Source organism: Melanerpes formicivorus, unplaced genomic scaffold (genome assembly GCF_026170545.1).
Source record: "Melanerpes formicivorus ecotype bairdi unplaced genomic scaffold, bMelFor1.0.p_v2 SCAF_242, whole genome shotgun sequence".
Lineage (NCBI taxonomy): Eukaryota > Metazoa > Chordata > Aves > Piciformes > Picidae > Melanerpes > Melanerpes formicivorus.
Window position 1 is genome coordinate 282,501 of NW_027142594.1, and position 7,500 is coordinate 290,000.

Genomic DNA, 7,500 nt, shown 5'->3' on the forward strand with positions numbered 1-7,500 from the left:
CTTCCCGCCGTTGCCTCTTGCCGCTACCCCCGCCCCCCCCCCGCTGCCGGTTTGCGCGGAGCCCCCCCTTCCCGCCGTTGCCTCTTGCCGCTACCCCCGCCCCCCCCCCGCTGCCGGTTTGCGCGGAGCCCCCCCCTTCCCGCCGTTGCCTCTTGCCGCTACCCCCGCCCCCCCCCCGCTGCCGGTTTGCGCGGAGCCCCCCCTTCCCGCCGTTGCCTCTTGCCGCTACCCCCCGCCCCCCCCCCGCTGCCGGTTTGCGCGGAGCCCCCCCTTCCCGCCGTTGCCTCTTGCCGCTACCCCCGCCCCCCCCCGCTGCCGGTTTGCGCGGAGCCCCCCCGCCTGCCGTTGCCTCTTGCCGCGGCCACCACCGCCCCCCCCACACCCCCCGGCCCCCGTTACCGGTTTGCGCGGAGCCCCCCCTCCCGACGTTGCCTCTTGCCGCTGCTGCCACCCCCCAGCTCCCCACACCCCCCGGCTCCCGTTAGCGGTTTGCGCGGAGCCCCCCCTTCCCGCCATTGCCTCTTGCCGCTACCCCCGCCCCCCCCCGCTGCCGGTTTGCGCGGAGCCCCCCCTTCCCGCCGTTGCCTCTTGCCGCTACCCCCCGCCCCCCCCCCGCTGCCGGTTTGCGCGGAGCCCCCCCTTCCCGCCGTTGCCTCTTGCCGCTACCCCCCGCCCCCCCCCGCTGCCGGTTTGCGCGTAGCCCCCCCTTCCCGCCGTTGCCTCTTGCCGCTACCCCCCGCCCCCCCCCGCTGCCGGTTTGCGCGGAGCCCCCCCTTCCCGCCGTTGCCTCTTGCCGTTACCCCCGCCCCCCCCCGCTGCCGGTTTGCGCGGAGCCCCCCCGCCTGCCGTTGCCTCTCGCCGCGGCCACCACCGCCCCCCCCACACCCCCCGGCCCCCGTTACCGGTTTGCGCGGAGCCCCCCCTCCCGACGTTGCCTCTTGCCGCTGCTGCCACCCCCAGCTCCCCACACCCCCCGGCTCCCGTTAGCGGTTTGCGCGGAGCCCCCCCTTCCCGCCGTTGCCTCTTGCCGCTACCCCCGCCCCCCCCCCCCGCTGCCGGTTTGCGCGGAGCCCCCCCGCCTGCCGTTGCCTCTTGCCGCGGCCACCACCGCCCCCCCCCACACCCCCCGGCCCCCGTTACCGGTTTGCGCGGAGCCCCCCCTCCCGACGTTGCCTCTTGCCGCTGCTGCCACCCCCAGCTCCCCACACCCCCCGGCTCCCGTTACCGCTTTGCACGGAGCCCCCCCGCCCGCCGTTATCTCTTGCCGCTGCCGCGACCCATCTCCCCCCCCCCCGCCGCCGCTAACTGCCCCCCGAAGCCGCTAGCAGCTGGGCACCCCCCGCCAAAGCCGCCGCGGCTTCCCCTTCCCACATTGTCCCCTGGAGGGGGGATCGCGACGCGGGCTGCCGCTTCCCTCCCGGGCTGCCCGGCTGCTCTCTAACCCCTGCGACCGAGGCGGCGCTGTTAGGGCGGCCGTGCCGGTGCCCCTTGCCGCAGCTAGCCTCTCGCCGCTGCCCCTCCCGTCCGTCGTCCCCCGTCCCCAAAAACTTGCTGCTCTCCACGCTGGAGCCTGCACGGGGGAGGTTGCGCTCCGCTCCTCCGGCCCTAAAGCCGCCCTCGCCCGCCCCCCGGCTTGCCGCTTGGCTGGGCTGCCCGCCCGCCCGCTAATCCCCCCAACGCCCCCACCCCAAAAACACCCCAGCCCTACCGCATGCCGCTCCCCCTCTCCCCGCTCTCGCTGACCGCTGCCACCCCCCCCCACCCCTCCCCCCCGAAACAAACCCCCCAGCCCTACCGCATGCCGCTCCCCCTCTCTCCCTAGCCTGCCCCCCCCGCCGTCGCTTGCTGCTGCCGCCGCCGCCGCCGCCGCCGCCGCCGCCGCCGGGACCCGCCTCGGTCTGGTGGCGCGCGCTCGGAGATCCCCGGCTACCCGTCCGTCCGTCCCTCCCTCCCGCCCCGCCCCGGGGGAGGGCCCGGGGCAGCGCGGGCAGGCGGGGAGCAAAAAAAGGCGCGGGCGCCAAAAAACGTCGGGGTCCCGGGGTGGCGGAGGGGGGCGGCGGCGGGGGCGGCGGCGGGTACACGGCGCCGGGTCCAGGGCGCCGGGTCCAGCCCGTCCCGGGGCGGGGACAGGTGGTGTCGTCCGTCCCCGCCCCCGTAACCTGCTCTGAAGCATCCGCTTCCCGCCGCGGTTCGCCCTCCACCCCCCCGCCGCACACGCAGCTGCCGCTTCCCGCCGCCTCTGCCCCCCGCCCCGGGATCAACCACCCGCCGGGTCCAGCCGGTCCCGGTCCCGGGAACCTGCTCCCGGGGCCAGCCGGAGCCACGCCCCCTCCTCTGACGCTTCCAGCTGCCGCCTCCCCTCCCACCCCCCAAACTCACACTGGCCCTCGCCGGCCCGCCCACCCGCCTACCTGCTTGCCCGCCGCCGCTGGGTGGCGTGCCGGACACTCTCGCACACAGGTACACAGACAGGGACACAGGGACACAGGCACTCGGGCACACAGGGACACAGGGACACAGGGACACAAGGACACAGGGACACAGGCACTCAGGCACTCAGGCACTCAGGGACACAGGGACACAGGGACACAGGCACTCAGGCACTCAGGGACACAGGGACACAGGGACACAGGGACACAGGCACTCAGGCACACAGGGACACAGGTGGCGGGCCGGAGGCCTCTCTCCACTGTGTGGCAGGGGTCCAAGAGCCACCCCAGCCCAACCCAGAGGGTCTTTTGCACCTCTCTAGAGGCCACCCAGAGACCCCAGGCCGCAGCAGAAGCCTCCCCCGCATGCTCTGCAGGCTTCCGACCCACCCCAGGCCGCACCAGAAGCCTCCCCCGCAAGCTCTGCAGGCTTCCGACCCACCCCAGGCCGCAGCAGAAGCCTCTCCCGCACGCTCTGCAGGCTTCTCAGCCACCCCAGGCCGCAGCAGAAGCCTCCCCCGCACGCTCTGCAGGCTTCTCAGCCACCCCAGGCCGCACCAGAAGCCTCTCCCGCACGCTCTGCAGGCTTCTCAGCCACCCCAGGCCGCACCAGAAGCCTCCCCCGCACGCTCTGCAGGCTTCTCAGCCACCCCAGGCCGCACCAGAAGCCTCCCCCGCACGCTCTGCAGGCTTCTCAGCCACCCCAGGCCGCAGCAGAAGCCTCCCCCGCACGCTCTGCAGGCTTCTCAGCCACCCCAGGCCGCACCAGAAGCCTCCCCCGCACGCTCTGCAGGCTTCTCAGCCACCCCAGGCCGCACCAGAAGCCTCTCCCGCACGCTCTGCAGGCTTCTCAGCCACCCCAGGCCGCACCAGAAGCCTCTCCCGCACGCTCTTCAGGCTTCTCAGCCACCCCAGGCCGCAGCAGAAGCCTCCCCCGCACGCTCTGCAGGCTTCTCAGCCACCCCAGGCCGCACCAGAAGCCTCCCCCGCACGCTCTGCAGGCTTCCCACCCACCCCAGGCCGCAGCAGAAGCCTCTCCCGCACGCCCTGCAGGCTTCTCAGCCACCCCAGGCCGCAGCAGAAGCCTCTCCCGCACGCTCTGCAGGCTTCTCAGCCACCCCAGGCCGCAGCAGAAGCCTCTCCCGCACGCTCTGCAGGCTTCTCAGCCACCCCAGGCCGCAGCAGAAGCCTCTCCCGCACGCTCTGCAGGCTTCTCAGCCACCCCAGGCCGCAGCAGAAGCCTCTCCCGCACGCTCTGCAGGCTTCTCAGCCACCCCAGGCCGCAGCAGAAGCCTCTCCCGCACGCTCTGCAGGCTTCTCAGCCACCCCAGGCCGCAGCAGAAGCCTCTCCCGCACGCTCTGCAGGCTTCTCAGCCACCCCAGGCCCCAACAGAAGCCTCTCCCGCACGCTCTGCAGGCTTCCGACCCACCCCAGGCCGCAGCAGAAGCCTCTCCCGCACGCTCTGCAGGCTTCCGTCCCACCCCAGGCCGCACCAGAAGCCTCCCCCGCACGCTCTGCAGGCTTCTCAGCCACCCCAGGCCGCACCAGAAGCCTCCCCCGCACGCTCTGCAGGCTTCTCAGCCACCCCAGGCCGCAGCAGAAGCCTCCCCCGCACGCTCTGCAGGCTTCTCAGCCACCCCAGGCCGCAGCAGAAGCCTCCCCCGCACGCTCTGCAGGCTTCTCAGCCACCCCAGGCCCCAACAGAAGCCTCTCCCGCACGCTCTGCAGGCTTCCGACCCACCCCAGGCCGCACCAGAAGCCTCCCCCGCACGCTCTGTAGGCTTCTGACCCACCCCAGGCCCCAACAGAAGCCTCCCCCGCACGCTCTGCAGGCTTCTCAGCCACCCCAGGCCGCAGCAGAAGCCTCTCCCGCACGCTCTGCAGGCTTCTCAGCCACCCCAGGCCGCACCAGAAGCCTCTCCCGCACGCTCTGCAGGCTTCTCAGCCACCCCAGGCCGCACCAGAAGCCTCTCCCGCACGCTCTGCAGGCTTCCGACCCACCCCAGGCCGCACCAGAAGCCTCCCCCGCACGCTCTGCAGGCTTCTCCGCCACCACAGGCCGCACCAGAGGATCTTTTGCACCTCTCTGGACGCCACCCAGAGACTCCAGGCCGCACCAGAGGCCCCCCCCCCCAACCATTTACAGGCTGCAGTGCCAGCCTAGGCCCCGCTGGCAGCCTCCCTTGTCTGCTTTGGAAGGCCTCCCATCCACTCCAGACCTGCCTGGAGGCCTCCCTCGACTGCTCCCGGGGCCCTCGAAGCCACCCTAGGCCTTTCTGGAGGACCTGCTCGACCGCTCGGGCGGCTTCTGACGCACCCTCGGCCATCCGGCGCCCAGCAGCTCCCAGGGCCAGGCACCGGCCTCCCCCTCCGGCCGCCCCTGGGGCCGGGGGTGGCTCGGACTCGGCGCCCCCAACGTGTCGTCCCGTCCCCCCCCGCCCCGCACCGCCGAACATTCGCTGCAGCCGAGGGCTTGCCGCTCGACGCCTACCCCACCCGCCCAGCCCCCCGCTGCGGCCCGGCGCTGCCCCGGCCGCTGCGCCCCGCCTCTCATCGCTCCCCCCACCCGGCAACCGGCCGCCGGGCACGGCAAGTCCCAGGGCAGGGAACAGGTGCTGCCGGGACCCCGTGCTGGCTGCCGGCTTCCCGGGGCTGCCCCGGGCACGGACAGGTCGCCCCCCCGCCCCGGCGAATGTTCACCGAACCGGCTGCCGGCTGCCTTCGAGCACCCCCCGCCCCCCGCCACTATCGTCCCCCCCGCCCCCCCTCCGCCTCCGCTGCCGCTTCTCCCCGCACCGCCTCCACTGCCTCCCCCCGCCGCCGGCGAACGAGTCGCCGGATCCGTAGGGTGCCGGGAGCCCGAACGGCGAGCGGCTCCGGCTGCTGCCGGGACCGCGGGGATTCGAGCCGGTCCGGCCGCGGCCGGGACCCCGTGCCGGAAGCCGGCATCCCGGGACGGCCCCGGGACGGCCCCGGTCGCCGGCCGGGTGACGTTCAGCGAAGCGGCTGCCGCCAGTCTTTGGGCCTCCCCCGTGCCGGGGCCGCGGGGCTTCGAGCCGGTCCGGCCGCGGCCGGGATCCGGGGCCGGACGATGGCTTCCCGGGCCGGTCCCGGTCGCCTCCCGGGTGACGTTCACCGAAGCGGCTGCCGGCTGTCTTCGAGCCCCTCCCCACCTCCGCCTCCGCGGCCGCTTCTGCCCGCACCCCCTCCACTGCCTCCCCCCGCCGCCCGCGAACGAGTCGCCGGATCTGTAGGGTGCCGGGAGCCCGAACGGCGAGCGGCTCCGGCTGCTGCCGGGACCGCGGGGATTCGAGACGGTCCGGCCGCGGCCGGGACCCCGTGCCGGAAGCCGGCATCCCCGGACAGCCCCGGGACGGCCCCGGTCGCCGGCCGGGTGACGTTCAGCGAAGCGGCTGCCGGCTGTCTTCGAGCCCCCCCCCCTCCGCCTCCGCTGCCGCTTCTGCCCGCACCGCCTCCACTGCCTCCCCCCGCCGCCGGCGAACGAGTCGGCGGATCCGTAGGGTGCCGGGAGCCCGAACGGCGAGCGGCTCCGGCTGCTGCCGGGACCGCGGGGATTCGAGCCGGTCCGGCCGCGGCCGGGACCCCGTGCCGGAAGCCGGCATCCCGGGACGGCCCCGGGACGGCCCCGGTCGCCGGCCGGGTGACGTTCAGCGAAGCGGCTGCCGCCAGTCTTTGGGCCTCCCCCGTGCCGGGGCCGCGGGGCTTCGAGCCGGTCCGGCCGCGGCCGGGATCCCGGGCCGGACGATGGCTTCCCGGGCCGGTCCCGGTCGCCTCCCGGGTGACGTTCACCGAAGCGGCTGACGGCTGTCTTCGAGCCCCCCCCCCCCTCCGCCTCCGCGGCCGCTTCTGCCCGCACCCCCTCCACTGCCTCCCCCCGCCGCCCGCGAACGAGTCGCCGGATCTGTAGGGTGCCGGGAGCCCGAACGGCGAGCGGCTCCGGCTGCTGCCGGGACCGCGGGGATTCGAGCCGCTCCGGCCGCGGCCGGGACCCCCGTGCCGGAAGCCGGCATCCCCGGACAGCCCCGGGACGGCCCCGGTCGCCGGCCGGGTGACGTTCACCGAAGCGGCTGCCGGCTGTCTTCGAGCCCCCCCCCCCCCTCCGCCTCCGCTGCCGCTTCTGCCCGCACCCCCTCCACTGCCTCCCCCCGCCGCCGGCGAACGAGTCGGCGGATCCGTAGGGTGCCGGGAGCCCGAACGGCGAGGTAGACGTGCTCTCCCTCGGCGAGTAGACGTGCTCTCCCTCGGCGAGTAGACGTGCTCTCCCTCGGCGAGTAGACGTGCTCTCCCTCGGCGAGTAGACGTGCTCTCCCTCGGCGAGTAGACGTGCTCTCCCTCGGCGAGTAGACGTGCTCTCCCTGGGCGAGTAGACGTGCTCTCCCTGGGCGAGTAGACGTGCTCTCCCTGGGCGAGTAGACGTGCTCTCCCTGGGCGAGTAGACGTGCTCTCCCTGGGCGAGTAGACGTGCTCTCCCTGGGCGAGTAGACGTGCTCTCCCTGGGCGAGTAGACGTGCTCTCCCTCGGCGAGTAGACGTGCTCTCCCTGGGCGAGTAGACGTGCTCTCCCTGGGCGAGTAGACGTGCTCTCCCTGGGCGAGTAGACGTGCTCTCCCTGGGCGAGTAGACGTGCTCTCCCTGGGCGAGTAGACGTGCTCTCCCTCGGCGAGTAGACGTGCTCTCCCTCGGCGAGTAGACGTGCTCTCCCTGGGCGAGTAGACGTGCTCTCCCTCGGCGAGTAGACGTGCTCTCCGCGGAGATCGCGCTTGTCGCCAAGGGGTCGCTGTTGCGCTCTGCCTCCGCCTACGTCATCGTACAAGCCGGCGTGATTTCTGCGACCTGCCGCTGGGCGGAGGTCGGCTGGTTGTGCGCTCGCGGAGCTGACGGCCCTCCAGTTCCGTATATGAGGGAACAAGCGACGCCGAGCACTCCCAGGGCAGCGCTGCCGAGCGGCTGCTCCAAGCCACCCGCCAGGCGGCTGGGCAGGGGTCCGTCTGGCTTCTCGGTGGCTTTCGCCCGGGTCAGAGAGGGGACCCGCGGGGCCGAACAAAGGCGC